This window comes from Tenrec ecaudatus, chromosome 5 (assembly GCF_050624435.1).
Source record: "Tenrec ecaudatus isolate mTenEca1 chromosome 5, mTenEca1.hap1, whole genome shotgun sequence".
Taxonomy (NCBI): Eukaryota; Metazoa; Chordata; class Mammalia; order Afrosoricida; family Tenrecidae; genus Tenrec; species Tenrec ecaudatus.
The window spans coordinates 77,877,538-77,896,407 of NC_134534.1; positions in this window are offsets into that span (position 1 = coordinate 77,877,538).

Sequence of the window (18,870 nt, forward strand, 5' to 3'; positions counted from 1 at the left end):
CAATCTGTCTTGAAAGAAGTACGGAGTGTTTCTTAGGGGTGAGGATAGTGAGACATCATCTTACATACTTGGGACATGTTATCAGGTGATACCAGTCCCTGAAGAAGTGAAGTAGAGGGCAATGAATAAGAGGAAGGCCCCTAAGGAGATGAACGGACACAGTGGCTGCAACAATGGGATCAAGTATAGGAACAATTGTGGGGACAGGGCAGGACCGGGCAGTGTTAAGTTGGTTGAGCACAAGGTCGCTTTGAGTTGAAAACAACTTGACTACACCTAACATGAATAACATTGAAGCTTAAGCTTAAATTTGCATGCTAACTCTTCACTTTTTCTAAGCGGCCTAGCTAGGCAGGCTCACCTAGTGCTCAGACTTTAGGTCAAAACACGTGCTACAACCACTGATGCCTTTGTCCATAAATTAACAGCCACTCACACCGCTTTCTTCGTTCTGTTCTTTGACTTTTTGCTTATGTTGACTTTGCTATGCCCTCCTTCACTGGGCCAAGTTAGGGCCCTCTGGAACTACTCCATTGCTTTCATCCTGATTTAAATCCCATCTCCCTAAAGATGAAAATATGTCTTTGTACGGGGTTTGGAGGCATGCATAGAAGCCTGGGCAATGGAGATCTTGCTAAGAAAGTGGCAAAAATGCCTCTCTGAGAAGTTGGATAAATGTGGGCCAGGGTCAGCTTTCAAGACACAGCTGATAGAGTTAGAGGTCACAATCTGATTAGAAGAAATAATTTTTTAAAATTTATATTGTTTAGGATAACTTGATGGGAATGGCAGATGTAGAAAAATGAGTTGACTGAAAGAGAACAAATTTTGTCTCAGTGATTCTGGATTAAAAAACCCATTAGAGGAAATCCTAAATAATAACTTATAAAAATATTACCATTTAACCTTGTAAAAAAGCCCTTTATACCCCCCATCCTGTGCTAACTCCTCATGCATGCTACACACTTGCTTCACAAATCTGTCCACATATGAGTTGCAGCTCTTTTAAAATTTCTGCCTGATATTTTCAACATCTAGATTATCTCTGGGACTGGCTTTATTAATTACTTTATCTCATTATCATCAGTTGTTGTTTTTTTGTTTTTAAACTGCTTTTATGTTCATAATTGGAAATGCCAGATAGTGGTGTAGAATAGTGGACATTGAGATAAATAGAAAGGTTTCCAAGAAATGGACATGCCTCCGTTGTTGAGCTAAGAGTGGGTCTTATTTTTCTGTAGCGCCTTTCCTGATACAAAATTTTCAAATGTCCCCAGTGGTGGATGTGTTGTTTTCACTGATAACCTCTATTTCACCTCTGGGTTCTAATATTCATTGCAATGACTACACAGAACTCACAGGCAAAATTCATGATCAAAGGGCTTATTCAAGAAGTTAGGTTGTACTGCCAATGTGGAATGCTCAAGACATCAGGACATGTTACAAAGTAATTTCAGGTCTGCTAATAAAAGGCCAAGGGGCAGAACACTCCACTGTCATCCTCAACTGGAGGGCAGTCAGCTTAAGCTCCGTGGGTCAGCCAATCTGACTCCCTAAATTAAGTGCCCAAAAGCATACCACTCCAGTAAGCCTCCGTCTGAAGTCAATCAATTCTACTCCTTGGGTCAACATGCCCAGCTTCTCCAATTAAGTGCCTAGAGGCTCTCTACTCCACAAGTCAAACTCCTACACAAAAGTTCTCAGGTACAAATATGCTTGATACTTTTGATGTATAGATTGTTATAAGAGCCCCCAATAAAATGATATTTTAATATAAAGAAAGAGGAGTTGAACTCTGACAGACATGTTTGGGGTTTGGGGGAGGGGGCCAGGGGGAAGTACTCAGGGTTACCTGGGTTAAGAAGTCCACCACTCTGTTCCATGCTCTCGCTCCTGGTTCTGCAGCTGATCCTCTGACATCATAGCTATTTTCTGGATCCAAGAGTTCCACTGTATAAGATCTCAAGCCCAGAGGGTGCTCTGCACTCCTGGCTCTTGCTGGGAATGAGACCACTCTTCTTGTTTCTCAGAGAGCTCATGCTGTATGCAGCAGGGTGGCATTCCAGATAATGCTGGTCACAGTTGTTTCTAGGTGAATCCTATCAGTATCTTTCTCCACTGTCTTAACAGGTCCATGCAGGAAATGGTCTAGCTGGGAGGTAGAGACTTTAGCTAGAAGATCCACATTAAATGATCCACTGGCCCTGCTTCTTCCTTGATTGAGTGTGGGCTCTGGAGAGTGGATGGTTTTATTTAAGTTCCTGCCCCACCCTAAATTTTCTGGATGACTGAAAAGCTTGGTCACAGAAGGTTCTTTTTTTCCATACTTAGTCCTCCTCTGAAAGTCAACCACTATTGTTTGTTGCTCAGTGTGAGACTTGTCATGAAGGCAAGGTTCTTCTGAGGGCTCTTGATCCTACCTCGATCTTCCCCAAACCCTGTACATCTGGACCTTTGAAGTGTGGTTTTCTCAGTATCCCTGACCCTCCGTATTGCTGACCCATAATGATAACCAATTTCTCCTTATTTTTGTGGGAGGGAGTTCTGGGGAAGACATGTGTTTTGTGCCCCCCAACCCAGCAAGAGCAAATCTTTGCTTTCTACTAGAGCAGAATACTGGCCCTCAACAACTCCTTTTCGTTTTTCCCATGGCTAGAAGCCCTTTGCTTCTATAATTTAAATGGAAATGGTAATCGCATAGGCTTATTTTAAATGGGGTTTGTCTTGCTTTCTCCATGACATTACTTTGAAATTTACTTTCAGAAATTCAATAAAGCTATATGGTAGAAAGATTGTAAGGAAAATTTTACTACATGTTCTTTACTTAATTTCATTCAAATGTAATTAATTGTACTGGCTATATATCTAAGCAAAATAAAAAAAAGAAAGGCTTGTAGATAAGTGGGGGGGTGTTGTTTGTTTTTAAGAGATGAATGACTTCATGTGTTATACAGATTTCCAAGTGTTTTGTGAGAGAATAACATGTTTGTTTGCACTGGTTAAACATAATGAAGGGCGGAGGGATTAATGGTTCAGTGAGCCTCGCTTTCCTAGTCCCTTACTTTGTGATGGTCAGACCAGGGTGCAGCTGCCTTAGCAGTTCCCTGCTTCAGCTGGCAAGGCTCACTTCCTGAAAGACATCCCCAAGGAGAAGCCACATGGACCTACCCTATGCAGTCCTGGGTGCTAGAGCAGCTGTGTGGAGACCCTGCCAGCACTGAGATGCTTACACATTCCCTGACTCAGCTTTCCTCCTGCAGTCGGCATCATTGTGTGTGCTTTGTGAGATGGAGGAGGACTTTGTGGATTGGTGTCAGACATATGGGTTAATGTTGGACTTGTGGGCTTGGGCAGCACTGGGTTGGGATGTTTTCTTGATGTGTTCGTAAACTTTATATAAAACTCTCTCTTATACATGAGTTTCTGTGGATTTGTTTCTCTAAAATACCCAGACTAACACAACAGTATACCACTGCTTACCCCAAATTCTCACTAAAATGATCCAGCAGATGGAATTTCCCTCTTAGTCTGATTTCCCTCTCCTGTGCTGATTTCTGCGGAATCTCTCTAGTACTGCGGAATCCCTCTAGTATGTGTTACTCGGTCACCATCTTGCCAGAAGTTCTCCTTTATATCTCTTTTTATTATGGGTTTACTGAGGTTTACTATGCTAGTCTATGTTAATTTGGATAGATAGTATTTTTCTAGAAATTTGCCCACTTCATCTAGGTTTTCAAACTTGTTAGAGTACATAGTACTCTTTCATAGTAGTGTGCTATTATTTTTATTTGATTTGGTTCTGTTGTGCTGTCACCCTTTTAATCTCTGGTGGTTTTGAACTGTTGACCTTAAGGATCACAGCCCACTATGCCACCAGGGCTCCTATTAAAAATTAATAGAAAGAGATAGAAAGGGTGGTTGAGATTTAGGTAGGAGGTGGAGACAGAGTGGATGGCAGAATAGTAACCAATATTTCAGCATTGGTTCATCTCTAGAGGTAAAAGAAGCTAAGGAAATGTAGTGTTTGGTTGCAGAGTCCCCTTTACTCTTATTCTCAAACCCCAAACTCACTGCCATTGAGTTGGTGCCAACTCATAGTGACCCTATAGGACAGAGTAGAACTGCTCCTGGTAGGTTTCCAACACTGTAACTCTTTACAGGAGTAGAAAGACTCATCTTTTTCCCAAAGAGCAGCTAGTGGTTTCAAACTGATGACCTTGTAGCTAGGGCTCCTTTTGTTAGAAGGGAGGAATTTGAATCATACATAAGATCTGGTGGTAATTTTTGTTCACTAATTCTTGTGATCACAGCCTGGAAATTGAGACCACATTTTTGAAAATATTTATTTGTTTATACTAAGTATAAAAAACTAAGGCGATAGAAAGCTGGGGGACCAGAGTGGAGCCCTGAGGCTTATGTTAGCAACTCTGGATCATGTAGTCATTGCGGCATTCAGAGCGAGCACCAGAGAGAAAGAAATAGCTCCTCTTTTTTTGCCACCTCCACCCTCGTGACCCCTTGATAGATTATAAATTATTATTTCCATGTCTCACCCTGACCACTGTCTCCCTTTCCCTTCCCCCATGGTTTCCGTTGTTCTTACCCCTGGAGAGGTGTCTGTGGTTGTTGGTCGATTAGTTTCCCCTTCCTCCCGTCCTCACTCATCTTCACCCTTCCCATCTGGTATCTCTCTTCCCATTCCTGCTCCTGGGTTGTGTGTATCCCAAGCTCTTATCTACGGCTGTGCACATGCTCGGGTCTAGTCTGAAGTAAGAGGTATCACTGGGGTCATGGTGGTGGGAGGGGGGGGGGGGTAAGGAAGTCTCAAGGAACCAGAGGAATATTGTGTGTTTCATTGGTGCTTTCCTGCACCCTGGTTGACTCACCCCTTCCCTGTGACCCCTCTGTGGGGGATGTTCCATTGCCTGTAGATGGGCTTTGGGTCTCTGCTCCCATCCCCCTCATTCTTAACCATATGTTTTTGTTTGTTTGATTGTCAAGGGTCTTCTGCTGCCTGTTACCTGGTCCTATAGTTATATAAGTTTTACATATGGATGAAGAATGGTATTTGTAGTTTATTATTATTAAATGCCAACACATCTATTCAGAAAGCATTTGGTGATTAATGGTTAAATATTACTCTTTTCCCCTTTCATTTCCTTTACTAAAGGGGAAAAAGTGGGACTTCTGAATAGAATTCCTGTTATTTTTAATATATGTTGAGCTGTATTCTAGATTAAGTTTGCTATGCAGCTACCTATCTTACAAAAATATCTCATTAATTTATTTCGCTGCTCCACTAGAAAGCATCTCATAAAAACCCTTTTTGTTTGTTTGTTTGTCTGAACAGTTTCCTTGGCACATACCATACCATTCACACACCATTCGATCGTTGAGTCACGCCAAGAAGAGCTACACGATCACTACCACAAGACATTTCTGAGCATTCTCTTCTTCGATGCACTCAGTGTTAGAGCTCCCCAGCCCCCTAACCTTCCTTCCCTGCCACCCCAACAGGAAACCATTAATCCAGTTACTGGCTTATAGATTTACCTATCCTGGATTTCATATGCCGAAAAGTATACAAACAACAACAGCAAAACAAAGTAAAATAGAGACAAGCCTCACTCATAAGAGAGCAGAAAACATTAAAAAGCCATAGCCAAGCTGTATGTTTCTTTTTGAGTGGCATGCGGGTTGGGTTGATGATGAGGGTGTGTGGAGGTGGGAAGATGACCTTTCAAAATGCAGTATTTTAAAACTGAATCATTGTACATGTTTTTAATGAGATAAATTTTCTACTATAAGACACAAGGGAAATTAAAGGTTCTTTTAAACAGTTCTAAATCCCTTACTAAGGGACATGGTTGAATTTTGGCAATTTTATGACCTTGGATAAGTTTTATAGTCCTTGTGATCTAGTTTGGTTTGTCTATAAATTTGGATAATATTTGCATTTACTATATAAGTGGTTGTTGACATTTAATAATATGTTTGTAAAATGCTTGGATGTAACTCAACCATATTAACTTCCCAGTGGACATGAAGTATTTTATGTCCATTAAAATGGTTATTGACAAGGGAAATAATATGAGCAGAAAGATAAACAAATCCATAAAATGAGAGGTGCTGTCATCATGAAGGCAGGGTTTAGAGAAGAGAAATGTATTCCCATGCAGTCGCATAGTAAGGACTCCTAAGAAGCTGGACAAGAGTAAGTAGAGCATCGCATCATGACTGGCAGAAGGTTTTATAACAGCCTTTGAACCAGCAGTGAAAAGAGCTTTACACTGGGCAAATCTGCGACACAAGACCTCTTGAAGCTGGGAAGAGCAAGGATGTCACTTTGAAGACTAAGGTGTACTTTACCCAGCCACAGTAGTTTCTCTTTAAAAATAAATATTTTTATTAGTACATACCTCACGTATCACACCGTTTAATTATTCAGTAACGTTAAGCTTTGTCTAACTATCACCACAGTCAATTTTAGAGCATTTTATTCTCATGCTCATTGTTGTTAGTCCCCATTTCCCCCATCCTCCCCTGCCACGCCCCTAGGCAATTGTCAGTCCAGTTACTGTCTCTACAGATCTGCCTATCCTGGATTTCATACCGAGAAAAATCATACAAAACACAAACAGGAAGCAAGCAAACAACAAAACCAATAACAATGACTAAACAAAACATAGAAAAACCTCAATCAAAAAGAAGTCAGAAATATTATAAGCAAAATGCATATGAATTGTTAAATGGAAAACCAATTTTCTTTGGAGTTTTACTTCAATCACAAGAAAACGTTTGTAATCAACATTATGAAATAAAATGCGTATGAATTGTTATATGGAAGAAAAACCATTTTCTTTGGAAATTGTAACTCAGATCACAAGAAAACGTTTTTAAAAATATGTAAATAGCACAGCCTCACAAGAGGGTCTTCCAACATCTACTTCCACAGACCAACTTCAGGCCTCTTGCAAAGTAACTTGCTAAGTACATTGTAGCATTGTGTATTTTGTAAACCTTTGTCGTGTGGAACTGTGCTATAATCTTTATATCGTTTCTTTCATCTTTGTGTCACTAACAAAGATTTTGGGTGTTTTATCTCTTACCACATTTTCCCCATAATCCTTGTGGGTTAATTTTAATACATGATTTTTTTAGCATGGGAATTTCAAAGAATGCACATATTGTGTTAAAGCACAACTGACTGGGTCTTAGCACAAAGCATCTATTTAACCCATAATTATTTAATCCCACCTCTTTATATAATTCCCTTGCTTTTTCCTAATAGTATTTTAAGAACTAATGTATCTTATAGTCATAGACACCTCTGATTTTTTGCCTTACCCCTTCCTATACATGTCCATAGTTATTCAAGTACACATCTAACAATATAAATATTACACATACTATTGAAATTCTCATAAGCAGTCTTAAAATTCCCAATATCTAATTCTAACCTGTAATCCTTTCTGCCCCAAATGTAAAGGTGGATGACATTTCTTAGTCTTAATCGGTTACCTAAGAAACTCCTGTATTGTATAGATCTAATGCCCCGCCCCCATATATCACTTCAAGGATTGGGTTTAAAGCCATACTACTTAAACAGTTGGGGAGAAAAAACATTAAAGAAGGTCATGACATAAAAACTCCATGTGATACTTTAATTTTCACATAATGGAAAAGTTTGACAATTACAGGCCAAGCACTATATCAGATTTTCATTTTCTCCTGGGCTTACTTTTAACTACTAAGTAAAGGAACTGCTTGGTTAGAGAATGTAAGAGTCATTGGAAGAATATATTCCATTTGTGTTTTTTATATTTAATGTAATATCAAATATACGTCATCTATTTTCTACATATAATTATGTATATTATTAGATCAGGAGTTAAAATTTTAAAGTCTAGGTAGAAAATAGGCTATCTTGTCATTTGCATTAAGCTAACATCATCTAATAATCTAGTATCGTTGCTTTTTTTCTTTAACCCCCTATGAAATTAGGCCTTTCCCCATCATTGTTGCTAAAGTTATATGTGGTTATAGGCACAACAATATTCCTAGTGCTTCTGGTACCTTAAAACGCCCCTGCTAGCCTAGCTGTCCAACCCCAAAGCTTACTTAGGTTTGAATCATGCACTTAACCATGGCCATGTATTTAACCATGTCTAAGAGTGAGAGTAATCGCAAAGTGATAACCAGAGGGTGAATCAAAAAGTATTGTCCCTGTGATTTTAATTCATAAGTGCTTGGGTTTAACTAAATAAAATATGTTTAAACATTCAACCATGATCAGTAGAAGTCTAAAGTCTTAAAGCAAATTCTCTCTGCAATGCACTACTTTTAGTCTCATTTGAATGCCTTCAAAGAAACAACAAGGCCGAATGAAAATAGCAGCTGCCAGGTGGATTTGCTGGGCCAGGATTATTCAGAGCAGAGAGGTCAGCTCAGAAAGTTATGGTAAGTGTTTTCAGAGCTAACCCAAATCTCGAAACTTGATGGATTTTTTTAAGACATAGGGAGGACAGGGACTTATTATAAAGAAGTTAGAAAAACAAATTCAGCTACGCTCTTGAGGAAAAACTCAGGAAAAATATGTTCTAGGAATGTTTTCCCCTTAAAACAATGTACCCCTTAAAACAATGTACCTTAGAACAATGTACCTGTGCTAAGACCCAGTCAGTTTGCTTTAACATAATATGTGCATTCTTGAAAATTCCCATGCTACAAAAAATCATGTATTAAAACAAACTCCTTGAGGATAGCGAGGTCTGTCCTACAAGAAATCAGTGGGAAACCTTTCCCCATGCTCCCTACACTCCTCATCTTGCCTTGATTCCTCCTCTGACTTCCAAAAATCAAAGGACATTTGAAAGGAACAGGATTTGGGCCCCTTGGGGAGGCCCAAACAGTCATTCTGCGGGGTACATATCACAGGGCATGGGATTCTTTGAGGAAGAGTGAGGGAGAAGGAAGTGCCCCCTCAGGGAGATCTGGATGGAGGCTATGGTGAGAAACAGAAACTTCTCATTGTGCTGCTGTTGTTGCATAAAGGATCCTATGCTTCTGTTGCTGTCCGTGTCCTCCAGTGGGTGCTGGCCCACAGCGACTGTATGTACAGCTGAACACAACACCCCCAGGCCGGCACTGCCCCCTCTGCTTTCACCTAGCTTCCTATATAGAGAAATAGACCAACACTTCCAGGCCTTTCTTCCGAACATTTCCAGTGACTTTTGAATTCCAGTAACCTTTGTCATTTAGAAAGCAACATTCCCACAGAGACAAATCTTCAGATACTAGCATGATTTGGGAGGGGTGCAGTATTAAGCAAGCCAGAATGAAGGAAAGGGAAAACTGAAGGGACTTGCTGATGAAAATAAAAGACAGCAGCCTTCAGTGTGAATTGCAACTCACTGTAAAGAAACAGACTTTCTCGCCAATGCACAATATCATGATAAATGGAGAACAGACTGAAGTCGTTGAGAATTTCATCTTGCTAGCATCCACGATCAATGTTCATGGAAACAAATCAAAAACCACATTCTTTGCCGTTGAATCTATTCCAACTCAGTGACTCCATAGGTCACCATAGAACTACCCTTGTGAGTGTCCAAGACTGTAACCGCTTACAGAAGTTAAAAACACATCTTTCTCCTGGGGAGTGGCTGATAGATTCGAACTGCTGACCATGTGGTATGACACCAAGGCTCCTTTTCATAGGAGCAGCAGTCAAGAAATCAAAACCCTTATGGTTTTGGCCAATCTGCTGCACAAGGCTCCCTTAAAGGGTTGAAGTGCAAGATATCACTTTGTGGACTAAGGTGCGCATGACCCATGCCATGGTATTGCTAATCGTGTCATATGCACCTGAATGTTGAACGATGAATAAGAAAGGCAAGAGAAAAACGTTTTTGATACATTCAAATTATGATGGTGATGAAGACTACTGAAAGCACGATGGAAAGTACGAAAGTACTGCCAGAAAAAAAAAAAAAACAAATCTGTCTGGGAAGAAGTAACAGCCAGAGGGTTTAGTAGAAGCAAGGATGGATGATGAGATTTCATCTCAATATATTTTGAATATGCTATCAGGCGAGACCAGGACCTGGACAAGGCCATCGTGCTTGGCAGGCAGTGGGTCAGTGGAAATGAGGAAGATTCTCAACAGAGAGCTCAAACAGAGCAACAATGGTGATGATGGCGCAGGACTGGCCAGCACTTCGTTCTGCTGTACTTCAGGCTGCTCTGAACGGGGAGCCGGATAGCTGGTGTTTCACAGCATTGGCTGCCACACATGTCCAGAGCTTTACATGAGTTAAGATCACACAGAAATAGTGGATGATTAAAAACAAAAAACAGTCATCCCTCTTGTGGAAATGAATCAAAAGAGTTCTATGAAGGAAAGTCTTCAACATTATGGTGGGAGTGTGTGTGTGTGTGTGTGTGTGTGCGCGCGCGCAAAAACCTAAGCAATTGAGCATAGGAATTGGTTGAACAAATGATCATGCATCAAGCTGTGGATTCACACTTCATTTTAAAGGGATAACTTTTTAAAGTAACATGGAGAAATTCTTATGGCGTAATGTTACATTACAAAGGCAGAATGGCACACTTTCAAGTTGTGGATCAAAATTATAGTGGTCAGAAGAGGTTTGGTTATCCGTATGAACAATAAGAAACAACCTACTAGCGTTCAATGGCTTGAGACACTAACCATTTGCTTATTTCTGTTAAGTCTCCAAGACCCTCCCAGTAGCTTCTAAGAACGTAAGTCTGCCCATGGGTTTTCATTTTTGCTGCTGAGCTGGACCGTGCTTTATCATCATGCTTTCCAGTCAACAAAGGCAGTGCCTATTGCTGTGCACAGGGCTATCCTCCGTCATAAAGCATCAGGCAAATGAGCAGTTAGGGCATACGCAAAAGAGAGGAAACCAAAAATGACAGAGGGGTTTGTCAGAAGGCATGGCGAGTAAGGGACCTTCTGTGGCTGCAGCCCCTTCTGGCTCAGGACACACAGCACGCAGAGGAGCCGAGGCTCCGTGTGTCCTTGTCTGTTCAGACCCAGTGTGTTTACTCATATCCGCTTTCCGTGTACATAACCCATCACTGCAGCTGCACACCCTCCTTTGTCTGATGCTGTGCCGTCCATCACCTTGTGCTGTCAGCTCCAGCTCCGCTTCTAGCATTACTCAAGAGAGTCCGAGAGGGCTGCCCCAAGACCATCAATGACAGCCCCCGGCTGACTGCAGCACAAGCACTTTGTAGCACTGAGGTAGCTGATTGAAAGCCACTCACATGGGCCCACAGAAGCAATATTTTCCATTTATTTCATACAGAGAACATATCTTCAGCTCCTCTGTGGATTTCTGTTTCCCTGTGAAGGTAATTTACTCCAGTTATTTGGGATTGAAAACTCAAAATTTATGTGCCAGTGACAATTTAAGATGGATATAAGAAAAAATTTCTGAGAGTCTTACGGGTTATTGAACTCGGGAATGCGTTTCAGAGTGAAATTGCAGGCTCTCTTCATGCCAAGCTCTTGGCTCTTGATGGAGCTAGGGGTATTGACTAGGTGCTTCTTGGGGCGCTTCCAGGTCTAGCAATCTCTGATACAGGCCATAAAATCAATATACTAAGTAGAGGGAAACTTTACTAGTTTGATAAGAAAACAAACCTAAAATATTCTAGATACGCATTTATTGTGCACTAAACAGGTGCAGCTGCCTTAGCAAAGAAATTTTGCTGATTGCAAAGATTGTGGAACTTCAACAAACTTGAGGGAAAGGTTTAAAGGTACAGAACATTTAATGTAGTATTGAATGAGCTAAAGAAAATCATCTCAAATTCCAAATGTAAGCTCTACTAGTTGTCTTTACAGCCTGCCAAATATCATGCCATGCTGTTTTCATGTGGCATATAGTATTTTTTAAATTTCTTTATATGCACAGTTAGAATAGTAAAGCAATTGTGCATAATGCATGGATTATGCTCTAAAAGTTTCGTGATTTAGCTTGCAGGAAATCAAAACCATTCCTGGTGGACAATCATTGTTTTGTAGTCAAATTGTACTCCCAAATTTATTTAATTCACACTATTTTACAGAGGTTACGTATTTTTAATGAAATAAATGGTCATTTAACCTTACTTTTGAGAAACAAAATTGAGCTAGATTTGATGAAAAGCTACTCCACTCTGAAGTGGGGTAGCACATTAACAAGCAGGAATCAATCATCTTCATGGATACCAAAAAGCAACCAGTTAGAATATAATAATGCAGGCCGAATAAAATGAATATTGAAATAAAGCCAGTCACACAATTTCTGGGTTTCTCAGTGCATGAAAAAGGTATGTTTACACTCAACTGGAGCCTATTAAGTGTATAATAGCATTAGGAAAAGCAGTTAAAATATTGTGAGCACATGATGTTGGGGAAAATTGAGCCTGTAGGCTTGTTCGATGCAGGATCACCCCAGCTTTTGATAAGTAGAAAATGCAATATCTGAGGAGCACAATAACGTGACATGCCCTGAAACCATTTTGAAGCCCATTTTCAATAAAATAACGACTACTGAGGACTAAATTTAAGAAATAAGCAAAAAGTACCTAAGGAAAGGGCCCTGAAATGGTTGGTGTATGTGGTTGAGTATTTTGACTACAAGCCTAAAGCAGTGGTTCTCAACCTATGGGTCGTGACCCCTTGGGGAGGGTCAAACGACCCTTTAACAGGGTCGCCTGATTCATAACAGTAGCAAAATTACAGCTATGGAGTAGCAACGAAAATAAGTTTATGGTTGTAGAGGTCACAACAACATGAGAAACTGTATTAAAGGGTCGTGACATTAGGAAGGTTGAAAACCACTAACCTAAAGGGTGATGGGAAACTATGCAGTGGCTTCTCATATGACTGATCTCTTGGTTTGCTTCCAAAATATCACAACCTTGAAAATCCTTTGCAGCAGTTTGAGTCTGCACAGCTGAGGCAGTCATGAGTTGGAATTAACAGTAACTGAGAGACACATAACTTAGAATAACCAACTCTGAAGATCAAAAGGGCAATACTTCCCAAGGACAAAGCTCAAAGGGTTAGGAGAGAAGGTAGAAGGAAATCAGCAAATGAGGGGAGAAGGTGGAATAAGGAATGGTACTTTGAGGGGATTTTAATCAATGAGATGAAACAAAGTGAATATGAGCTATTGGATATAAAATCTATGATCTGTTCTATAACCCTTCACCCAGCTCACAATAAAAAACTTTTAATTAAAAATTAATAAAAATAAAGTGCTAATATTAAAAAGAAATAAATAGGGAAGAGAGAAAGAAAGGCTATATTGCACACACAAAAATAAACCCTAAGTATCCTGAGCCAGCGGTAGAGGAAAGAAATCTGGCAGATACCCCCCAATCCAGATTTAGGATTGCTGGCCTCCTATTTCGCATTTAAACTTGCCTTTACATACATTTAATAGTATTTCATTTGCATAAATCTTAAGGATGAGGAGATTGCACCCTACACTACCATCAAGGTGTGATCATTTTCTATTTGTGGCTCCTTTTAAAATTCTAGAAATTCTAGTGGTATATGTAAGAGACTCAAAATGTGGACATCATTTCAAAGTATGCTTCGTATTTATCATTGAAATGAAATGATCGCCGGGAATGATTTCCAAATAACCCAGGTTACAAGGTAACTATCTGGCATAGTAAATAAAACAAGACTGGATATTAGCTGGCAATAGATACATGGAGTTTCATTCTCCTATTCTTTCTATTTTTGTACTTGTTTGAAATTTTTATAATAAAAACATATTTGCAAAACTTTTTAAAAGTGGTTATCACATTATCCACTTAGAAACTCCCCTCCTTGTGTGTTTGTTAAAATGCTTAATGACTTCATGTCGTTTAATATATAATCAGGAGGCAACTTTTCTTTTAGAAAGCACTCGGTCCTTTCATGATATCTCCTTTAATATCTGAGTTATAAGAATTTGCTTCCTGATCTATCAGATTTAGCCCAACCCCTTCAGCTCAGGGTTTTATATGAAAATTGCAGTTACATCTTGTGTCCTCCATGGATGTAAAATGAACTTTACACAAAAACACAATTTGGTAGCACACCTGTGAGGTGCTCAAGGCGTGTCCCCACGGGGTACACCTGAGACAGTCTTTCTTGTGCCAAACTTTTTGACAGGCTCTGAGGTCCCATCGGGGCTCCCTTATGAAGTGGTCTCCTGATTCCTTCTCTTCCTGCCTCGTTTGCGTTTCGGATCAAACTAACTCTGACATAGTTGGGAAAACAGGGACTTTCAAAGCTGGCTCACGTTCTAACTATGGTCCTGGAACCCACTAATGCAATGGTTAACTTTTCTTGCCTTCTCTTAGAAGAAAAGCTGCCTGCTTTTTAATATTTGCCCATTTTATTTTAACCTTTCGAATGGAAAAATCAAATCCCATTTTTCTGTCACCAAACTGTTAAGAATGAATTGTAGTCACAAAACATCCTACTGTGATGATTGCACAACTCTGCTTAATATGATTGGACTACTAAATTGTATGATATGCAAATTATATCCCAATAAAACTATTATTTTTTAATTAAAATCATACTCGATTCTCTGTTCTACTTTTACTCTGACACAAGCTGTGCATGTCGCATTTCCTCTCTGACCGTAGTCACCTCCCATGTTATAGGGTGCAGTCATCCAGAGCAGAAAGCCTGCTCAGGATGTCAGATACTGCCCTAGATACCTTCCCCTCTGGTCCACTGGCAAGAGACCCACCATTCTCTCCCATGTCTGCAGGGGGGTCACTGTAAGATGGGTCCTTCCTGAGCTTCCTCTCACTTCTGACCTGCCGATTCCCTCCAGTATGGCTCATGTGAACGACGCTTACGGCTAGAGTTGTATTATAATAGAAAGAATACAAATGAAAAACACATAGGGAAATGTCTGGGGAAATCCCTAATACGGAACTTCCACATCCCCAAAAGGGACACTCTAGCTCCCATATCCAAGATGCCTTTCACCACGCATAGTACCCAGGGGACTGTTGTGTTCATTTACTTTCCTGGCACCTCCTTATATAGGCAAGGCTGACGGAATCAGGTCCTGTTTACCTGAGGTCCGAGCCAGCCACCACCTGGGTTATCTCATTCGCCGAAACCCCCAGGTGAAGTCTCAAAGTCTCATCAACTCATATTAATCACTGGGGAAATTCAAAGGTTTTAGAGGTTATCTCTCTGGAACCAAGGCCAACGACCTGATGTTTGGCATAGAGTTAATCCCACACCTTTAAAAAAAAATTGTCGAGGAAGCAGATCTGCCCGTTTTTAGCAGCATTAAAGGGCTATTTTGGGGAAAACAAACAAACAGTGTTTTGTTTATAAGCAAATATCCATTGGGTAAATTTATCCCGAGTTAAGAACATGGAATTACCTATTAGAGGAGGGTTGAAAAGGGAATGCCCCTATTGTTAGTCATTGCTGTCAAATTAAAAATAATAGTTAAAAAAGGAAGCACAGTCTGAGTTTGTATCAGCATCTTATTTGGAGGCACGTACTGGGCTGCCTTCTCTTTGAGAATGGTGATTTTTGCATCAGGCTCCATGTCACTATCCTCTAGAACACTTAGTACCGTGTTAAGGAGACAATAATAGCGTGCTTGTGCTAAATGGCTAAAGTACCTAGTGGGACCTAGTAACCACAGGTCAGGTGCTATTACTCCCAATCCAATATTTATGCTGCTACATTTCCTAGATAATGCCAGAAATGTACAAGTGAGCCAAAATGACATTTCCTCTGGTCTAATGGAGATTTCATTTCTTATAGTCAACAAGACTAGTTCTTCTTTTTTTTATTTGTGTAAGATTCCCACTGATTTAAGTTAAATGAAAACAATTCATTTTTCTATTGTATTTTCTAATATGCTAACTCACAAAAGGTATGATTTATAAGAAAAAGATATATTAAGTGTCCATTGTCAGTTACCTGAAATGACAGATGTCTACATTTTTATACTGATAAACATTAAATTGGACCCTTATTATTCTATCCCAGATTCTATCTAACTTATTTCCTCTTGCTCATAGAAACTATCTTTTCCCATTTTCTAAAGGCCCCTTTGCTATGAAAGCATGATCCTTTATCTTGATCTTTCTCTTCCATCTCCATCTCCTAGCCATCTCTAACACCATTATCATCAACTGCTTCTGCAGAATCATTTCCACACCAGATGTCAATCTTGACACAAGCCCTCAGTTATTTTGCTCAAAATTTTAGTGAAAGAATCATTTTAGTTCAGCACTCCACTGATAGCAGGCAATGTGTCCTTGACGCCTGCTGGCAACCATGACTAACTTCATCGTAACCACTGAGCTACTCTGTTTGGTATAAGATAGTTTACTAGGGAAATATAATTATGAGTATAGCAGTTATAATATAGGTATAATATAGTTTAGTAGGTTTGGGGCCCGACGGGACATGAAATTCATTTTCTCTTACTCTGGAACCAAGTCAGTGCTTTAACACAACACAAATTTATCTCAGAGTTATCCTGGATCAGAAGCACAGACACCATTTTAATTGGGTCCTCCTCCACAAGACTGCAACCAAGGCGTCATTGACCAGGCATGGTTTTCTTCTGGAAGCTTGACTGAGGAAGCGTCTAAGCTACCGGCATCCCTTGTTTCCTTGCAACTGTGTAACTTGTGGACACTTGTTCTTCAAAGTCAGTGAGGAAAGTGTGTTAGACAGGGTTCTTTAGAGAACCAAAACCAGAGCGCTAATAATTTATATATATATATATATATATATATATATATATATATATATATATATATATATATACATATATATATATATATACAGCTAGATAGATAACATAAAAAATAAAGTTAATTAAATTATAAAGCAGTACAAATGGCTCAGTGCAACACACTCCTGTGGGACAGTTGTGAGACACAGGCAGTCCTTCCAGTCTTGAGGGCCGCCTGGTAGTCCTTTATAGAGCAATTCCGGTTTTCCGGGTATGGGAAGCAAACAGCAAGGAAGGTCACCAGCAGTCAGACAGATGACAGGGTCCGACAGTCCCCAGCTCAAGAGATGTAAATTCCAATGGTGTGGCAAAGCAGGTCTTGAAGGAACCTCAAATTACAGCGACACGGTCCACCGGTTAGGTGTCCCACAGGTAGTGTAGCTTGCAAATTGACGCACAGAACAAGCAAGAAAGCCACACACTGGTCTGATGATCAAAGGGCAAGAGACAAGAAATTAATCCCACATGTGTTTATCGGCCAGGTTGGCACATTAAACTACCTCAGAGAACAAGGCTCAGGAGTGACTCCAGTAGTAACATTCCATCATGTTTGTCAGTTTCTATTGACTAGATGAAAGTCACAGGTCTTGCTCACATTCAAGATCAGGGTTTTGTATAATAATGAATACTAAAAGCAGGAATCATTAAGAGTCATTTTAGGCTTGATCTGCCCAAATCACTGCCTTTATAATCTCTCAGATTCCCCATTCTCTCACAAGTATTATCAGGATAGAACAGAAGTGTGATCAACCTTACATGAGTTTACAGAGTACCAATGAGCAATATGATGGGTACCTTAATGTGTCAACTCAACTAGGCTATACCTTCAGTTATTTAATCAAATACTGATCTGGATGCTGCTATGATGAATTTAAAGTCTACACTCAGTTGACTTTAAGTAAGTATAATCTCCTAAATATTTGGGGGAGGGGCTTGATTAACCAATTAAAAGTCCTTAAGATGAGATACGGTAGCATTCTGGTGACACACATCACTGAAGCCCTCTACAACAGAGACCAGAAAACCCAGTGAAACATATGGAGATGATGATCCTGGAACTCTTAGCATCAAACAAGAAGATAAAGACTTAGGTAAAACATTCATTGAAAAGGGAGAAAATACACAAACACTGATGCAAGAGACAAGAGTGGGAGCTTATAGGACACTTAATCATTTGGGGACCCAGAAGACAGCACACATAGGACAAGGAAAATCCAATGTAATGGAATGCCTGCAGATCCTGATGGAAACAAAGAGAGAATACAGACTGGATCTGAAAGAGGATTTGATAAACTACAACAGAGATTCATATCTGCTGACATCCGCTGGTATCTCTACTGCCACAAGGCAGAAGTCAGACAAGCTTCCATGGGTGATCCTTCTATATCCATTCTGACACAAGCCATTCCTCCCACACCAATCTACATCTATGCTGATTATACATCAGTAATTCATTGCCAAGGCCACACAGAGTTCACATAAGAAAAGCGTATGGGCTTAATCACACAAAATCAACAACAAATGAAATTAAAATCAAGTAAAAAATGATATCAGCATAGAAAAATGTATAGGGCAAAGAAATCATCAATACCACAAACACACACACACAAAAGAATGATAGCAATAAATTCTCAACAAAATTCTAGACAATATATTCCAATATCATATAAAATAATACATTGTGGTAAAGTAGGATTCATTCTAGGTATGCAAGGATGGTTCAACACCAGAGAAGCAATCAATATATTGGAGTAACACCCCACGCTATTTATTAACCTAGTGACCCGCTTGCAAAATGTTTGCTTCCTGTGCCCAGGTCTATGGGTCTTAGTTCCAATGGTAGGAATATTCCCAGATGGAGACAAAACGCTAATTCCATTGAAATGGAAGCTAAGAATGCTCTCGGCCACTTTGGGCTCCTCATCTTTCTAGATCAACAGATAAAGAAATGAGTTACTGTAATGACTGGTGTGACTGATTCTGCTTACCAAGGGGAAATTAGATTTATAGCTGGTGGCATCATGGGTTATGCATTGAACTGCTAACTGAAAGTACAGCAGTT